Source organism: Capsicum annuum, chromosome 12, assembly GCF_002878395.1.
Source record: "Capsicum annuum cultivar UCD-10X-F1 chromosome 12, UCD10Xv1.1, whole genome shotgun sequence".
Taxonomy (NCBI): domain Eukaryota; kingdom Viridiplantae; phylum Streptophyta; class Magnoliopsida; order Solanales; family Solanaceae; genus Capsicum; species Capsicum annuum.
In genome coordinates this window covers 211902501-211921341 of record NC_061122.1, presented here as the reverse complement: position 1 = coordinate 211921341, position 18841 = coordinate 211902501, and the positions used below count along the sequence as shown (strand labels likewise).

The 18841-nt window shown below is 35.2% G+C and overlaps 2 pseudogenes; one reads left to right on the top strand and one right to left on the bottom strand.

The window, feature by feature from the left end:
- Positions 1-313: 313 nt before the first annotated feature.
- On the bottom strand, positions 314-4947 carry LOC124889732 (annotated as a pseudogene).
- A 1753-nt stretch (positions 4948-6700) lies between these two features.
- Positions 6701-18841, top strand: part of LOC107848927 — a 121429-nt pseudogene continuing 109288 nt past the window's right edge.

The following is an 18841-nucleotide window of genomic DNA, read 5'->3' as shown; positions in this document are numbered from 1 at the left end:
CCTAAAAGTTTGTTCGGAACCCAATAGAAACAAACCAAATGTGTACATTGACTAAAAAGTATATTCCGACCCTATTAAAAATACTACGATACTAACCCGAGATTGTCTCGATCAAAGATTGACCATGATTGGGTTTAACTTTATTAAAACTTAATAATTCAACTAATGACTCAATAACTTCTAAACACCTAAAAAATTGATGATACCCATCCCGTGAGTCATAATCCACGTATACAGACTACGGAGAGCACTAAAATAGGGAAGATAAGAACATTCCACAAACGATCGGGAGGGTCGTTACATCAGATACCAATTAAACAACCGTTCGTCCCTGAATGGGCAAACACAAGACAAGAAGTAAAAACAAGACATTACCTAAATCCGCAAAAAGATGTGAATACTTGCTACGCATGTCTACTTCGGTCTCCCAAGTGGCTTCCTAAATAGGCCAGTTCTTCCACTGGACCTTCATAGAAGCAATCTCCTTAGTCCTCAACTTACGGACAGATCTATCAAGAATAGCAATAGGTTCCTCTTCATAAGATAGGTTTTCATCTAACAAGACTGAATCTAAATGAAGTATGTAGTTAGCATCACCATGAAACTTCTTTAGCATTGATACATGAAATACAGGGTGCACTCCCGACAAACTCGGAGGCAATGCCAATCTATAGGCCACCGGCCCCATATACTGAAGAATCTTGAATGGTTCAATATATCTAGGACTGATCTTACCTCGCTTCACAAAATGCATAACACCTTTCATAGGTGACACCTTGAGCAATACCTGCTCACCCTCTATAAAGTGCATATCTCTAAATTTCTGATCCACATACTCTTTTTGTCTAATTTGAGCCACTATAAGTTTTTCCTGAATGAACCTGACCTTCTCTAACAATTCCCTCAATAGATCAGTACCCCATGGTCTCACCTCAAATGCATCAAACCACCCAATGGGAGATCTACACCTCCTCCTATACAAAGCCTCAAATGGCGCCATATTGATACTTGAATGACAACTGTTATTATATGCAAACTCGGCCAAAGGTAGGAACTGATACCAGTGACCTTCAAAATCCATCACACACGCACGGAGCATACCTTCAACACCTGAATCATCCGCTTGAACTGCCCATCGGTCTGAGGGTGAAAAGCTGTACTAAGGTCCAACCTTGTGCCCAACTCCCCATGCAGTTTCTTCCAAAAGGTAGAGGTAAATTGAGTACCCCTATCCGAGATAATAGAAATAGGGACCCCATGCAACCGAACAATCTCCTTAAGATATATCTTGGCCAACTTTTCCATATTATACATCCCCTGAACTGGAATGAAATGTGCAGACTTCGTCAACCTACCATAATAACCTATATAGAATCATACTTTCCCAGAGTCTTGAAAAGACCGACAACAAAATCCATAGCTATCCTTTCCCATTTCCATTCAGGAATGGGCATCCTCTGAGGAGCACCACCAGAATTCTGATGCTCATACTTTATCTGCTGGCAACTTTTGCATTGAGCAACAAAAGCAACTATGTCATGCTTCATCCGACCCCACCGGTAATGCTGCCTCAAATCACGGTACATCTTGGTTGCACCAGGATGTATAGAATATTTCAAGCAATGGGCCTCAGCTAGAATAGTAGGAATCAAGTCATCAACACGAGGTACACAAACTCGCCCCTTAATCTGCAACACACCATCACCATTAAGAATGGCCTCTTTGGCCTCACCCTGCAAAACCCTATCATGAATTTTCCTCAACCTACCATCCTCAAATTGTTTAGCCTTGATTTGATCAAGAAATGTAGACCTTGCCTCAATGCTGGCTAGAATTCCTCCTTTCTTAGTCACCTCAAGCTAAACAAACTTGTTAGCTAGAGTCTGAATCTCTCTAGCCAATGGACGCTTGCTAGTATTCAAATAAGCCAAACTACCTATACTTTTTGACTTCCTGCTCAAAGCATCAGCGGTCACATTAGCCTTCCCCGAATGGTAGAGAATGATGACATTATAATATTTAAGCAACTCCATCCATCTACACTGTCTCAAATTCAAATCCCTCTGTGTGAACACATACTACAAACTGCGGTGATCAGTGAACACTTCACAACTAGCCCCATACAGGTAATGCCTCCATATCTTAAGACAAAAAACTACCGTAGCTAACTACGAATCATAAGTGGGATGATTCTTCTCATTGGGCTTTGATTGCCTCAAAGCATAAGAAATAACATTCTTTTCCTGCATTAACACAACACCTAAACCATAACGTGAGGCATCACAATAAATAATAAAATCCTTACCTTCTATCAGCAAGGCAAGAATAAAAGCAGTAGTCAACAAGGTCTTGAGATTTTGAAAGCTCTTCTCACACTCATTAGACCAAATAAATGGTACATCCTTCTGAGTTAACCTCGTCATATGAGTAGCAATAGAAGCAAACCTCTTCACAAACCTACGATAATAACTTGCTAAGCCAACATAGCTATGAACCTCCATCACTGAAGTAGGACTAGCCCAATTCTTAACTACTTCAATCTTCTGAGGGTCTACCATCACCCCATCCTTCAAAACCATATACCCCAAAAAGGATACAAAAGCGAACCAAAACTCACACTTAGAGAATTTTTCATAAAGCTTTTTCTCTTTTAATAAACCCAAAACAATCCTTAAGTGATTTTCATGCTCCTCTTTACTCTTAGAGTAAATAAGAATATCATTAATAAATACAATCATGAAAGAATCCAAGTAGGGTTTAAATATCACATTCATCACACTCATAAAACAGCTAGGGAATTAGTTAGCCTAAAAGACATCACAAGAAACTCATAGTGGCCATACCTAGTTCGAAAAGCAGTCTTAGGAATATCGTCAGGCCTAATTTTAAGCTGATGATACCCAGACCTCAAATCAATCTTAGAAAATACAAATGCACCCTGCAATTGGTCAAATAAATAATCTATATAGGGCAAAGGATACTTGTTACAAATCATAACTTTGTTCAACTGCCTGTAGTCTATACACATACAAAGACTTCCATCCTTCTTCTTTACAAACAAGACAGGAGCACCCCATGGAGAGGCACTCGGACAGATAAAACTCTTACTCAACAAATCCTACAACTGAGCCTTTAGCTCTTTCAACTCAGCTGGAGCCATCCTGTAGGGAGGAATAGAAATAAGATGAGTACCTCGCTCTAGATCAATACAGAAGTCAATGTCACAGTCTAGTGGCATACCAGGAAAATCTGTAGGAAAAAACTCTTGGAACTCACACACCACAGGAACTGACTCAATAGAGGGGACATCTGCGGAAGTGTCCCAAAGATGTGCTAGGAAGGACAAACAACCTTTCTTAATTAACCTCTTTGCACGCAGAAAACAAACAAGTTTTAATAGAGCAGGACTATAATCACCTTCCCACACATGTCTATCCATTCCCGGCATAGCTACAGTCACTATTTTAGCATGACAATCCAATATCACATGATACGGGGACAACCAATTCATACCCAAAATTGTATCAAAATCTACCATGTCTAGAATCACTAAATCTGCCCAAGTTTGATAACCCATAAATATAATATAACAAGAACTATAAACTCTATCAACAATAATAGAATCACCAATAGGAGTAGACACGTGAATCAGAAAGTTAAGCAAATCACACACCATGTTCAATCCCACAGCAAAATTAGTAGACACGTATAAAAAAGTAGAGCCAGGATCAAATAATACGGTGCCATTTGGTCATAGACTAGAATAGTACCTGTAATAACAGCGTTTGATACCTCTACCTCAGGCTTGCCTGGAAAGGCATAGATATGGGCCCTACCACCAATTTAAATGTCGCTTCTACCATGCTGAGAACCACCTCGATAGGGATGACTACCACCCCCACCTACCTGGTGGCCCCCATGACCACCCTGTGGACGACCTCTACCATTACCACCACCTCTTCTACCTACAAGAACAAGAGCTCCAGGTGCCTGCTACTAGCTAAATTGACCAAACTGCCATGCGTTAGGATAAAACCTCCAAACATGAACCACTGCACCATACTCGTAATATGTACGGTCCAAGGTAAGTTGCTGAGCTGAAGAAGATGAAGCAAGGTAACCACTAGGGTATGAAAATAGCTGGCTAGCGCCTGACGGACCACCCGAAGATACGAAAATCACTGATTGAATGGGGCGGGCAGGGTATCCCTGAGAACTCTAACCCCTAGAATAAGAACCACTAAAATTTCCTCCTCTGCGGTCCTTCTTTTCTGATGCCCTAACATAACTCTCTTGTCTTACGCCCTCCACCTTCTTAACAAAATCAACCATCTCCTGAAAAGACCTATCCGAAGATATCATCTGAAGAGCAGAAATCTAGAGACAGGTGTTCAACCGCTTCACAAAAATTCGGATCCTCTCCTCCTCTATTTTTAATAAGTGAGATACATATCGAGATAGAGAATGAAATTTGGCCTCATAGGCCACAACAAACATATTTCCCTGCTTAAGATTAGCAAACTCATCCCTCTTCCTATCTCTCAAAGTATGAGGCATGTACTTTTCTAGAAACACTAAGTAAAACTGTGTCCAAGTCAAGGGAGGAAAAGTTGGATCCCTACACTCAACATAGGCCCTCCACCACATCTTCGCATACCCCTAAAACAGAAAAGTAACCAGTTCTACACCATACCTCTCAACCACCCCCATCTTATGCAGCCTCTCATGACAGTCGATGATAAACTAATAGGTATCTTCTAACTCAGTTCTATGAAAGACAGGGGTCTTCATCTTTATAAACATAGAGAACAACTCATGCTCGTCTCCGGTCATTACCGGAACCACCACCTACCTTGGAAAAATATCTACTTCTAATACTTTTTCCATCTGAGGGGCTACAACAACAGCATGTTGTATCCCATGCTGGACAGTAGGTGCTGCGGGCATAGTCCCTGATCCTAATAAACCACTCAAAAAACTTAAAACCTGCTGAATCACCTTGGGAGACATTTGAATTGGAGTTGCACCTCCATGAGCTGGTGCAACCCCATCATGAACCAGGATTCGTTCATCCTATACTGGTATAGCTCTATTCTCTATAACCTCAGGAAAATCCTCATATAGAGAAGGAGATAATGGCCTCTCTCTAGCTGGCCCTGCAGCTTGAGCTCTAACCCTAGTGGGCATTGGTCTCCTTCCTCCATGATGTATGAGCAAAAGCTAACATATTTAATGCTTTTTAGCTTAAAATAATTGTGAATTATGAAGCAACTCTTATTATTTTGATGTGTTTGCTCATGATAATTGCAGAAAAAGGTTGAAGAAATGAGAATAAACAATAATGGAGCAAAAGAGTTAAAAATCTGAGCAAAATAGAAGTAAACATGGCTGACGACCTTCGTGATAAGTCGTCAGCCTCGTGATAGCCTATCAGCATTGGCGCCAGCCTTAACCAAGGAGTTACAGTTTGAGGAGCAGTTCTGATGACACCGGTGATATGGCGTCAAAGTCATGATAAGGCATCAAGAATGGCGTCAGCCTTAAGCAAAAAGTTAGCATAGGAAGAAGATATCTAACGACGTCAGTGATACTCCATCAGATCCCTGACGCGATGTTAGCCACATCATCAGCCTAAGATAGAACCTGAAGGCAACTAAAGCCTCTCTAACGCCATCTGTGATAGGGCGTCAATTTCTTGACGTGGCGTCAGCCTGGGCGTCACCTATTCCGGACAATTTTATTAATTTTGTTATTTTATTTCCTTAATTAGGCTTTAGTATAAATATCATCTTTTAGGGTTTTTGATTCATTGAATAATTCATCTATCAGACATCAACTCTAAGAAGAGAGACACATATTTTTGCTCTCTTTGGTAAAATATTCTAGTGTTTTCGTATCAACTATTTTTGGGGTTTCTACCTTGTGATTAAATCGGAGGAAATACTTGTTGTTTTCTATCTATTCATAAGTTTATCATTATAATCATGAATTCAACTTGTTATTTCATTCATCAAATCATGAGCGGCTAATGAGTTATGGGATCCATGGATTAGGGTTTGATATGATACTACATGTTTAACGAATTCAATGAGTGGTAAAACATCTTGAAATTCTATTGTTTTAACTAAAATTTAGTGGTTGCAAACATTAGGCTATGCCTTAGGTTTTATTTTCTTCTAACAAAGAAATAGACTAGAGGACATGAATGATCAACAGTGACTCAAAAGCTACCAACTTTCTGTTTAATGATTAATGCCGTAACTAGATTAATCTACCTGAGATAACATCCTATTGGAAATAGATAAGTTATCTAAGTTCGAGAGAATTAGATAATAAATTGCCTAGTGGGGTCGAGAGATAAGTCAGATAGTATAATCGTCAGGGTTATTCTGTTGTTCTACTCATTTCGAGAATCTCTAGCATTACCTAGTATCTGTTAATTCCCAAAACCCTTGGTGAAAATAGCTCTGGTTTCCCATTTATCTTGATTAAAAACATTGAAGTATTGAAAGTGATATTTAACACACCGTGAACTTAAACCTCCATCTTTCAGAAGCAGTAAACTACCAGTAAAATCTTTCATACACAAATCAAAGTTTACACCCTATTCCCTATGGGATTCGACCCCAACCTAGTTAGGTTTTATATTGACAACGATCGCTTACACCCATTCAACAGTGTAATTTGAGCGTTATCAAAAATGGCGCCGTTGCCGGGGAATAAGGTTGTAGACTGAAAATTTTGTATGCAAAAATTTGCTAATAGTTAAGTTTCCGTGATTTATGTTTATTTGTTGTTTTTGTTTATTGTAGGTATTGTGTTGTTTATGCCAAGTACGAGAAGTTCTGAGGAACCTCTATTACCAATCAATCTGGAACCTCAACTAATTGGGAGAATGGCTGAACAACAAGAAGCAGAAAGACTAGCTGCTTTAGCCAGGGCTCAGGTGAATGTGCAAAATTTGGGTCAACAAGAACTTCACCAAAACCCTGATAATAAAGACTTGGGTGATGAGGAATTAATGAATCCTCAAAACCCAAGGAGACCTGAGTAAGTTGCTGCACCAGTGCAGCGAAACATCAACAGAAATCATCCAGTTCAAGGAAGATATGGTCAACAACCTATGCAATATGAGGCTGATGAAGATGATGAAGGAATGGACGGAGCTGGTGCAACATATGCTATCATTCCGCCACCGTTGGCACCAGTTACAAAGTTCATCATAACAAGTACCATGATCCAACTCCTGAATCTGAAAGGGTTATTTGGAGGCTTGCCTGGTGATGATCCGAATATGCATTTGGTGAAATTCATCACCATCTGCAAACCCTTTGACAATTCGGGAGTAATCCCGAATGCGATCAGGTTGAGGTTATTTCTATTGTCTCTGTCTGTAGAGGCAACAATATGGTTGAATGAGTTAGAGCCCGACTCTATAACTAACTGGAGAGGGTGTTGATGTGCGAGCAAAAGCTAACACGTTTAATGCTTTTTAGCTCAAAATAATTGTGAATTCTGAAGCAACTCTTGTTGTTTTGTTGTGTTTGCTCATGATAATTACAGGAAAAGGCTGAAGAAATAAGAATAAGCAATAATGGAGCAAAAGAGTTGAAAATCTAAGCAAAATAGAAGAAAACAAGGCTGACGATTCATCTATCAGACATCAACTCTAAGAAGAGAGACACGTATTTTTGCTCTCTTTGGTAAAATATTGTAGTGTTTTCGTATCAACTATTTTTGGGGTTTCTACCTTGTGATTAAATCGGAGGAACTACTTGTTGTTTTCTATCCATTTGTAAGTTTATCATTATAATCATGAATTAAACTTTTTATTTCGTTCATCAAATAATGAGCGGCTAATTTCATTAGACGGAGTTATGGGATCCATGGATTAGGGTTTGATATGATACTAGGTATTTAACGGATTCAAAGAGTAGTAAAACATCTTGAAATTCTGTTGTTTTAACTAAAATCTAGTGGTTGCAAACATTAGGTTATGCCTTAGGTTTTCTTTGCTTCTAACGGAGAAATATTCAAGAGGATGTGAATTATCAACAGGGACTCGGAAGCTACCAACCTTCTGTTTAATGATTAATGTCGTAACTGGATTAATCTACCTGAGATAACATCCTATTGGAAATAGATAAGTTATCTAAGTTTGAGAGAATTAGATAATAAATTGTCTGGTGAGGTTGAGAGATAAGTCAAATATTATAATCGTCAGGGATATTTTGTTGTTCTACTCATTCCGAGAATCTCTAGCATTACCTAGTATCTGTCAATTCCCGACACCCTTGGTGAACATAGCTCCGATTTCCTATTTATCTTGATTACAAACACTGAAGTATTGAAAGTGATATTTAACACACCGTGAACTTAAACCTATATCTTTTGGAAGCAGTAAACTACCAGTGAAATCTTTCATAAACAAATAGCAGTTCACACCCTATTCCCTGTAGGATTCGACCCCAACCTAGTTGTATTTTATATTGACAACGATCTCTTACACCCATTCAAGAGTGTAATTTGAGCGTTATCACTCCACCACGTCCTCCTCTTGCCCCATTCTTTTGTGTTCTTACCATCTGCGAGAATAAAAGTGAAAGAAGTCAGATACCAATTGGAATTGTCAAATACCAATTGAAATCAAGTAATAGCACGTAAGAAAGAAGAATCTGAATTTTCCTATTGTCTTGTAGCCTTTCGAAGAAAAGTACAGACGTCTCCGTACCATTCCTCAAGAATCTACTAGACATGTTCTTGTACGACAAGATCGACGAACCTAGGTGCTTTGATACCAACTTTGTCATGACCTAAAAGGCCATAAGTGGCACCCACCCTAATCTTCCTGTGGGAGAACCATCTAAACGGAACCTTTACCCAATCACTTAGTCAATATTAACCTGATGATATCATAAAATAAACATAATAATAATAGTTCAGAATTAATCGATATTAATATGGAAATCAAATAAAATACTTATTGAAATACCCAAGATCTGAAAGTCATCGTACAAGAACTACTAACAAAAAAATGTCTAAAGAGGTTTCCAAATAAAATAGATTAGGAGTGTTTCATTGCTCAAAAAATGGACAATAACAACTAAGATGACCCGTGGCAGCCTGAAGACGGAGTGGTCACCCTTCAGATCAAGATATACTATCAACTCTAGAGGTGAGGTCGTGTCTGAGTCTCTGGAACACTTTCTGCACTCAACAAAAGAAGAGTACAGGGTAGTATTAGTACAAACCATTATTTACTGGTAGGCATCATAGGCCACTCAACTTAATAGGATATACACAACATAATTAGAAAAACAAGTAGACAGGCATCATCAATAACAAATTCTCATTGGACCAACAATACAGTAATAACAAGTCAACCGTACTTACAAACAAATCACATAACTATCAAGAGTATCAATCATACGGTAAACATCCATAGAATCAGCACAAGTATGTACACACATGTTATAGGACTTATTTTTTCCCAGATAGTCATGACCTGCAGGGAACAGTCTATGTTCATGTACCATACCGGTGTGGTACCCAATCTAAAATAAATATAAACGTACCGGCGTGGCACCCGATCCAACATAAATATAAATGTACTGGTGTGGTACCCAATCCAACATAAATATAAATGTACCGACGTGGTACCTGATCCAACATAAATGTAAACGTACCTGCGTGGTACCCGATCTAACATAAACATAAACAGGTATTATCAATATCAATTTACACAACCTCACTGCTTACCACACAATGTATCAAGTTTACAAGTACACTTAAAGTCATAAGACAATCCTATCAAGTCAATTTTCAATAAACTTTTATACATGAATCAACAATCCAAACTTTAACAACTTCAATCATGTACACCAATCCACAAGTATCCAATTTAGGAGCATACATACAATTAGATTGAGTCTAAACTCCAATTAAACTGTAACCTACCTCAATTGAAAAACCCGAATATCACTAGTCCACAAGTGTCTCGCCCTTCCTCAAAATTTTGGAACGTTCAAATCTCTTTAGGTATGTAATCCTATGAGAAACAGTAGCAACATACCACTTAATAACCTAGAAAAACCTTAACAACTACCGTTCCAGGTTTGACTTAATGATTAATGTCATTATTATGTAATCATTACTTCAATCTTTAATTTCCATAACTTACTGTTCTGGTACTATTCATATTCATGCACTATAACAACCAAAATCCATTCGTTCTTTATCTTTATGGCCAAGTAATAAAAATTCAACACTAATTCTCAATGATTAATTCATGATAGCCTCATCATTACCTTGTCTTCTATATCAATATGACCAAAAAAAATTGCTAAAGTAGTACAAATGACTTTTGAGAGGATTATCAGTATTCCTAGTAGGCAAACTAAAGTAGTGCTCTTACTGGAAATCAGTGTGAAATCGTTGCTGCCTCAAAGCCACAGTCCAAGTTTCTTAAAGAATTCCTCGTAGTTCAGCTGTTGTTGTTAAACAGAGAAGTTAAACCTACCCTTAATTAACTTGAACGTGGGATATCTGATATAATGGTTTTTGAGTTTTGACTTATTAAATTACTAAATATCAAAACTACCCAAAAGTTTTAATAAATCCTAAAAGTTTGTTCGGAACCTCTTAGAAACAAATCAAATGTGTACATTGACTAAAGAGTATATTTCGACCCTATTAAAAATACTATGATACTAACCCGAGATCATCTCGATCAAAGATTGACCATGATTGGGTTTAACTTTATTAAAACTTAATAATTCAACTAATGACTCAATAACTTCTAAACACCTCAAAAATTGATGACACCATCCCGTGAGTCATAATCCACGTATACAGACTACGGAGAGCGCTAAAATAGGGAAGATGAGAACATTCCACAAACGACCAGGAGGGTGATTACAATAGTGATCTAAGATGATCATATTTTGTTATGTATATGGTTGAAAGGAATATTTTGAAAATAGCATCATATGAAATAAAATTACTACCTACTTATCTGATGGAATGATAGATAAATTTATAAGAAAACAACTAAAGAAAATGTATTTTTTTTATAAAGTTTTATACCGCACCAGCAGAGATATTATATGACGAAATTTAACCAGTTATACAAGTTATAAAAATAGGATTTTTTGTATTTCTTATATTTCTTTTGTCTTTTTCTTTTCTTATAATATTTATCTTCACATCCAAATTATGGTGCTATTTTATATTTGCAACATGCAAAAATTTTTATTAATGTTTTTTCCATTTTCATTTCTTCTCTGTATTTTTCACATAAATTTCTATTCCTTTGTAGTAGTTATTTCATAATTTATTCTTTTCGTTGATCCTGATGATTCTGGTTTTTCGAAAGTTATTCTTTTTGTTGTACTTATTCTATCATTTATTATTTCTAAATCTTCTTCTATATCTATGTCTTTATAGTTTACCACCTAATTATGATAAAAATCAGATTTCGGTATCCACCAAAATATTATAAATATTGTATAGATGAATAACATAACTAAATCATAAAATATAAAGAACTAAAACAAATATCTAAAAAATGAAAAGAAATAAAAATAAGAAAAGAAAGACTACAATATAACATGATTGTTGGAGTATGCCAAAATCAACAAAAGCACAAAAGGAAGAAATATCATATTTAGAATCACAAATAGATAATCTAGAATACATTTATCAACATGATCTATACATTATCAAGTAGATAAAATGAACAATGAAGAATTTATAATAGATGAAAAAACATATGAAAACCATGAAGGATTAAAAATAAGAATAGTATTTTCTAATTTAGGAAGAATATATAAGAAAATAGGTGAACATTTGTATTTAATGTTAGAAAAAGAAGAATTAAAATTAAAAGATAAATTAACAGCTATGGTAAGAATAGCAAAAGAAAATGAAGAAATAGATAAAATAAAACAACAAGCTACAGAAGAAATATGAAAAATAGAAGAAACTAAAAATAATAGGATTGCTGAATTAGAAAAAGAACTACAAATACTAAAAGAGCTGTATGAAAAAAGACAGAAAGTAAAAGAAGAAAAAGGATAAAGATCAAAAATTATTAATTGAGATAAATCAATTTAAAGAAAAATTAGAAAATAAAGAATTAGAAAATAATGAAATAGAAATAAATACAATAGATGCTTAAGAAATAGATAATTATGATTCAAAAGATAGTGAAACATATACAAAAATCTTAACAAATACAGAAAAATTAGAAATTAATGAAAAATAAGAAGTAATTAATAAAGAAAACTTAGAAAATACAAACACGGAAATAAACACTTTTGATAAAAAAGACGATGAAAAAATAATACCTAGTACATCAGAAATAAGAAAATCTACATATTACTATACAATCAAGTTTAAAAAATATAACCTAAGGGATGAATATAACAAATGGACACACAAAAAAAATAATTAATAAAAATTATAACTCTTAGACTTAGACTGTGTAATACATGTAGATAAAACGATACAATTATGGATATGATATATAACAAAAAAATTATTAAATAATGGTATAAACGCAATAGATACACCAGAATATATAGAAAGAATAGTAATAGGAACAACAATATTAAGGTTTTTAAATTTAATTGAAGATAGTAAAAAGGTATTAAGAAATGATAAAAATAAAATAGAAGGAACAACAGTAACTAAACTAACACCTATAGACATATTTAAAAAATAGGAAATGGCTATAAGAGATGAATTTAGAAGTATGACAATAGAAGAAGAAGAACAAAACAAAGAAAAAGATACAAATAAGAATTTATTGTTAAAACTAGCAATATGTAATATGTGCTATATAGATGAATATACATGTGCATTTAAAGAATACTACTATAAGGGAGCATATAATATAGAAGAAAGTAAAGAAGTTAGAAGATTATATTTTAGTAAATTACCTGAACTATTTAGTTTAAAAATGATAAAGAGTTGGGATGAAGCAAACATAGTAGATACTCTCGGAGCAAGAATAAAATTTCTACAACAATGGTATAGAAATTTATGTGAAAAATACAGAGAAGAAATGAAAATGGAAAAAAATTAATAAAAAATTTATCATGTTGCAAAGATAAAATAGCACCACAATTTGGATGTGAAGAAAGATATTATAAGAAAAGAAAACGACATAATAAATATAAGAAATACAAAAAATCAAAATATAAATATAAGAAACCAAGAAAAAGATATTATGTAAAAAAATTATAAATATAAAAGACCATATAGGAGAAAGAAATCTATAAAAGAATGTACTTGTTATAATTGTGGAAAACTAGGACATTATAAAATGCAGAATATATGTAAATAGATTATATATATTACGAATTAGAAAGTGAAATAGTATATATGAAATTTCAGAAAATGAAATAGATAGTGAATTACATGAATCAAATGACTGAAGAAGATATAAAAATAATAACAAAGGAAGAATATTTAAATGAAGAAGGAACAGATCAGAAAATAATCTTTGATAATAATATATTTGACAAGATAAAAGAAAAAAAATTAGATTTAAGTGTAGAAAAAATATTTAAAATACCAACAATAAAAAACATATTTAGTAGACGAAAATAAGAATACTACGTAGTAAGTCAAAAAGAACATGTAATAGACTGTAGATATGCAAAAGGTAAAGCTAGTATACCACTAGTACAAAAAGAATAATTAATAAAAAGTAAATGGTATAAAAAGTAAAGTCCCAATAAAATACGTACACCTTGGAGGAACAGACATATTAATAAAAGTATGTATTAGAGAAGGAATATATACACCAATAGAATTATATTTAGCAGATGATAGAATTATAAAACCTATAGAAAAAAGTATAATAAATACCGTATATACCCAAGAAGGAGATGAACTAACAGCTGTACCAGAATTATATAGAGCATTCACCACCTATAAGAAAATAGCCAAAGGAAATTTATTTTTTTATAAAGTTTTATACCGCACCAGCAGAGATATTATATGATGAAATTAAACCACTTAATCAAGTTGTAAAAATATGATTAACCAGAGATATGATTATACCGGAAGATATTGTTCAACAGCCAGAGATACCTAAAGTTGAGATACTTGATTTTTATGCAAATAAACGAATTGTTAGAATATCTTCAATTGTTCAAGAATTAGCAAATAACTATCTAAATGGGAACCCAATATGGAGTTATTATTCAAGAGAATATCAAATGATTTATCCAAATTCAAGGAAGCTACGACAGTCAGATATGGAAGAAGTTAGACAATAGATTTGACACTACTCAATCCAGAAAAACAACCAACTGTAAGAGCAATTAAGAAGAGTTTTATTTTAAAAGAATTATTAACAAGATATTGCAAAATGATAGGACACAAATATCCATACCAACTATGCTCCAAATGCAATGGAGAAAATAACGTGATTCCAGAGATCCAGCTAGAATAAAAGAAAAAATTAACCAAGAAGATAGGTGTAATACCCCGGGAAATTTTTCGTTAAAATTTTGTAAGTAAACGTGTTGGGTTCTATCTTGTAGAATGAATTATATCTGGATCATCCAAAACGAACACCCGAGCGACGAGTTATGAACTTTCCAATCGAACCATGAATAGTAGTGAACAGTAAAACGTGCAAGAAAAAGTACTGAGGCCTGGCGTATTTTTACTCCAACTTTAAACAATCATAACTCCTTGTACATAATGATCTGAGTAATCTACTATATATCAACAGAAAGCTCTGCGAGTCCTCTTTCCAATGAAATTGGTTTCATCCAATTTATCTATCGGAGCAAAAAGTTATGGTCGATCTACTTCAACCTAACAAAAGCAATTTTTTAGGTCAACTTCAAATAATCATAACTCCTCGTACACAATGATCCGGGTGAGATAATATAAATCAACAAAAAGATATGAGAGTCGTCCTTCTAATGAAATTGGTTACATCCAATTTGGATATCTAAGTAAAACGTTATGGTTGATCTACTTCAGACTATCAAAACAGTCCACCAAAGGACAGATTCAAGAATTATTTGATTTTTAGGGGATTTTTGGTCATTCCCCCTTACCCAAAATTCATCCAAACCCTATATTAAAGCCTATTAGAAGTATTATATGTTATATTTCATCAAATTCCCTCAAAAATAAAACCCTAAGCTCCTACATCCAACTTCAAGAGCCTCCAAAGTTCACTATTAATTCTGCAAATTTATTCAAGATTCCAAGTTCCTAGTTCAAGAACTCCAAGAACCATCATTCAAAAGCACGATTAACATCTCAAAAATGAGTATCGATATAAATTTCATCATTCAAGGTATGTGGGGTTTTTCAACAAGAAATCTCTTTTGTTCTTGTACCCAAAAGTAATTTTCTTTACAAAGGCATGATTTTTATTTGATTTTTACGAATTTGAAGCATGAAACCATATCTTATGATGATGATTATGAAGTCTTGATGTTTATGATTTGGAAATATAAATTTACATGTGTGGAGATATAAAGCATGAATCTTGAACGATATTTATCATGATTTTTGATATTTGGGTTGTGAATCCCCATTGGAAATTGTGTTTTTTTGAGAAAGTGTGTGTTATAAGCACGTTGATGTTAAATATTTGAGATATTTTGAATGATTTGACTTTTTGGTCTTAATGGAGTTGTTTTGAACTCGAGTGTGAAAGAAATCCACAACGTAGTTTATTTTGATAGATGAGAAGCATGATGACTCCCGATGTATATTTATATATTACTAAAATTATTTTGTTGTGGATTGTCTTTGAAATGATCTGAGCTAAGTTCGGGAGAAATCTTTAGCACCGAGTGGGAGGTATAAAGTGACCTTACTTTCCTAGAACTACGTGCTCCCGTAGGACGTGAGCCTGAGGCTGATTTATATAGTGATCACTAGAATTTTTGGATTGATATTGGAAGTCCTACTCCGATGGAAAGGATAGGACGGCTCTCCCCAACGTGGGTTGTATGTTGGACTCCATGTATCTCACATGGTTTATGTCGGTTATAGGATCTCCCAGTGTGTGTGTGTTTCCTTATGTCTATGGTGAAGTGATTTGAAAGTGAAATTGTGAAAGTTATTCTTTCAAAAGATTCAAAATGATATTTACATTATGAGAATTGATATTCTTTATGAACTGAAAGTGATTGACAAATTATATGATGACTCACATGTGTTATTATACTTATTTTATCCTCTCATGATTATGATGATTTTCTTCGGGCTATGTGAGTTTTTCATACATCCTGCATATTTCTTATAAATATTTATAATAATGATGTTTATACAACTGCATACAACCCCATATACTTAGTTTCTTTCTATGGTACTGACCCACATCTTCGGATATGGGTTGCATTTTCTCAGAATGTAGGTTCAGGTGCTCAGTTCCAAGTTCGACAGTGATTCTTTGAGCACGCTGTTCTACATCTTCTGCTGTGGTGAGTCCTCATGTTCTGAGGATGTGATGTCGGATGTTGGTTTTACTGACTTGTTTACATTTGATAACTGAGTATGAGTCAGTTGGGGCAGGTCTCAATAGATCGCTGGTTTTATTGATTTTCTTAGAGGCTTGTCAAACTAGTATAGATTTTGGGAGTTGACTAATAAGTCGTATTTTGTTATCTTTCTGAAATTCTTTTATTCTTGGATGATGATTACTCTGTTGATATTTGAGGGTTATTTATGGAAACCCCAATGATTCGATTGTTTCCCAGAAAGTGTATAAAAAGTATCCTGTTACCGTTCGTCATAGAGTCTTGTTGGCTAATCTGATTAAGTTAGACATGGTAGATTTTGATGTGATTCTGGGTATGGATTGGCTGTATTCTTCTTATGCCTCTATTGATTGTCGGACCTGAGTGGTCAAGTTTCAGTTTCTGGGTGCATCCGTGTTTGAGTGGTCTGGGAATTCTGTGTCACCCAAGAGTCGTTTTATCTCTTACCTCAAAGCTAGAAAGCTTATTTCGAAGGGGTGTATTTACCATTTGGTTAGAGTCAAAGACACTAAGTCTGAGACTCCAACTCTCCAGTCTGTTAATGTCGTCAATGAGTTTTCTGATGTCTTTCCGGATGATCTCCCAGGGATACCTCCTGATAGAGAGATAGAGTTCGGGATTGATCTTCTTCCCGATAATCAGCCTATTTCTATTCCTCCTTACCATATGGCCCTTGCAGAACTTAAGGAGTAGAAAAAGTAACTCAAAGATCTACTAAACAAGGGTTTCATAAGGCCCAACGTTTCTCCTTGGGGTGCTCCTGTGTTTTTTATAAGAAATAAAGATGGCTCTTTGCATATGTGCATTCATTACCACCAACTGAATAAAGTCACCGTAAAAAATAAGTTCCCCCTTCTGAGAATAGATGATTTGTTTGACCAATTGCAAGATGTAAGTTATTTCTCAAAGATAGACCTTCATTCCGGCTATCATTAACTCAAAGTTAGGGAGTGTGAAATCTCGAAAACCACTTTCCAAACTCGTTATGGCTATTTTGAGTTTCTTGTTATGTCTTTTGGGTTAACTAATGCCCCAACAGTTTTCATGGACCTCATGAATCGAGTGTTCAGACCATATCTGGATATGTTTGTCATAGTGTTCATCGATGATATACTGGTGTACTCCCGTAGTGAGGATGAATATTCTGATCATCTCTGAACTGTCTTGCAAATCCTTAGATATCATAAGTTGTTTACCAAGTTCAGTAAGTATGAGTTTTGGCAAAAGGTCAGTTGCTTTTCTGGGTCATATCATTTCTTCCGAGGGTATTAGTGTTGATCCCTAAAAGACCAAAGCTGTTAGAAATTGGCCTAGACCTATTTCTCCGACTGATATCCAAAGTTTCTTGGGTTTAGCTAGCTATTACATCTGTTTTGTTGAGGGTTTCTCCTCTATAGCGTCTCTTATGACTCGGTTGACCCAAAAGAAAGTGAAGCTCTTGTGGTCCGAATCTAGTGAGAAAAGTTTTTAGGAGTTGAAGACTCGACTCACTTCAGCCTCTATTTTGACTTTGCCTGATGGTGTTGATGGTTTTGTGGTGTACTGTGATGCTTCGAGAGTTGGGTTGGGTTATGTATTGATACAGAAGGGTAAGGTTATAGCTTATGCTTCTAGACAGTTGAAACCCTATGAGAAAAATTACCCCACCTATGACCTTGAGTTGGCTGCTGTTGTGTTTACTTTGAAAATCTGGAGACACTATTTGTATGGTTTCCATGTTGATGTTTTCACTGATCATAAGAGTTTGTAGTATGTGTTTACCCAGAGAGAATTGAATCTTAGGCAGAGACAATGGTTAGAATTGTTAAAGGACTATGATATGAGTGTGTTGTACCATCCAGGCAAGGCCAATCTTGTAGCCGATACCTAATTAGAGTGTCCATGGATAGTGTTTCGCATGTGGTAGAAATTAAGAAAGAGTTGGCTCGTGATGTACATCATTTGGCTAGATTGGGGGTTAGGTTATTTGACTCTGTTGAAGGTAGTATAGGGGTTCAGAGTAGTTCCGAATCCTCCTTGGTTTCGAAAGTGAAGGAAAAACAGTACTTAGATCTTAGTTTGGTCAAACTGAAAGAGTCAGTCAAGGACCAAAAATTAGAGGTTTTCTCCCAAGGGGGAGATGGTATGTTGATATTGCAGGGTAGATTGTGTATCCCGAATGTTAATGACCTGAGACAGAGGATTATAGCCGAAGTGCACAGGGCGCGATATTCTATTCATCCTGGTGCCACCAAGATGTACCGAAACTTTCAGGAAATCTATTGGTGGAGTGGTATGAAGAAAGATATAGCAGTATTTGTAGCTAAGTGTGCAACATG